General features: G+C 43.9%; 1 long non-coding RNA gene across 1 annotated transcript; it reads right to left on the bottom strand.

Annotated features, from left to right (window-relative positions):
- Positions 1-502: 502 nt before the first annotated feature.
- Positions 503-1,358, bottom strand: LOC120983841. Its single transcript, XR_005775222.1, has 3 exons — positions 1,293-1,358; positions 878-947; positions 503-551 (listed from the first exon to the last, which is right to left on the bottom strand). It is a non-coding gene; the product is annotated as an uncharacterized LOC120983841 (long non-coding RNA).
- Between the last annotated feature and the right edge of the window lie 307 nt (positions 1,359-1,665).

Genomic DNA, 1,665 nt, shown 5'->3' with positions numbered 1-1,665 from the left:
ATGTTCTCATAGTGATCTTCTCCTTCTCTGTTTTGGATGTTCTCTTTGTGATCTCCTCCTCTGTTTTAGATGTTACCTCAATGATCTTTTCCTCCTCTGTTTTAGATGTTCTCTTCATAATTTTCTCCTCCTCTTTTTTGGCAGCTTTAAGTCTTTTAATAATTGGAATTTCTTTCTTGATGTTATTCATTTGTGGCCTGATGGTGTTTTTCTTAATTTTCACTACAGGTTTTTGAGCAACTAATAAATGAGAAGGAAACCATCAGCAGGTAGTAGATATAACAGAATCTATCCTTTTAATATTGTGAGCAATGGAGTAATATAGCGATGCAGCTAATCAGCAGACATGAGCTGTCTCATCTCTGAATTCTGGGTAATAGAAGGACCCCAATGTGTGTGATGAGCAGATATGAGAGGTAACCCTAAGCTCTGCCTGTACCCCGCTTATATATGTTATTATATGGAAATTATTACCTGGTTTCTCCACTCGAACCATCGCTAGATCAGTGGCCTGTTTTTGTTCACGCCGGCGCCAGGCCTTGTACTTGTAACTGTGAGACAGAGAAATGTCCTGACATGAGTCGGTACAGATGACAATCTTCAGTTCCCCATCAGAATATACCCATCACCCCCCTCCCCCACTACAGGTGAGATATAAAGGTGCGGTATGTAACAGGCAGGAAGGATATAGTACCATAGTCTATATCACATCATAATACAGCACCGGGAAAGGGGGGAGAGCGGTTACCTGATTATATCCCTGCCCTATCCGGCCCCTGTATTATAACCTTGCTGCAGTAGTTACTGCGCCCCCTGTAGGTCAGACAGTACAGTGTAATAATGTGATGTGTAGAGTAGAAAATAATTGGAAACTCACCAGCAAAAGATGATAATCGCACCGGCAACCAATAGAAATATGCCTAGAGGCAGGACAACGCGGTACATGACTGGTAATAAAGACACAAGATGCTCGTTATCAATTCTTATCATAGAGAACATATTCTACAAGACATTGTCCAACATCTCTAGATCCTCCTGATGCCAGCAGTGCCCTTCATGAGGACATCATCAGGTAGGCACTGGCAGCTTAGATGGGCATGGAGGGGGTAATTGCTGGACTGTGGGCTGATAACGTCTGGATAAGGGGCACATCATTATATGTTCCAGCATCACTTTATAGGACTGATCCCCCAAAGGAGCAGCTTAGTGGCTGTTCTCCTCCTCCACTACAGTCAGGGCTTTGTAGAGGATGATGAGAGCATAATTAGGAGAGGAAGGAATTGACTACTCACTGTTATTTGCACCGGCGCTGTCCGGACCGGGGGTTGTCCTCCCTGATCCTGGGAAAGTCACTGTCCATGAAAGAATGAAGGGAAATAAAGACATGAAAGCAATAATAGCGGCAGCTGAACCCCAAAACGGGGACACGAGGAGACAGAAGATAACAATAAATCAGTATTTAGTAAGTGCCCACTAGTGGTGGCTACAGAGAAAATGTCATCATTTAAGGTCATTGAATAAGATTAGAAACCTTGCAGCTTTCTTTCTGAAATATCCTCCCTCTTGTCCAGGGGTTGTGTACGGTATTGCAGTTCAGCGCCATCCAAGTAAATGGGGCTCAGCTACAATGCCGCACACAGCCCACTGTCCTATAAGCTGAGCTCC

This window comes from Bufo bufo, unplaced genomic scaffold (assembly GCF_905171765.1).
Source record: "Bufo bufo unplaced genomic scaffold, aBufBuf1.1, whole genome shotgun sequence".
Taxonomy (NCBI): Eukaryota; Metazoa; Chordata; class Amphibia; order Anura; family Bufonidae; genus Bufo; species Bufo bufo.
This window is presented reverse-complemented; position numbering and strand designations above follow the sequence as displayed.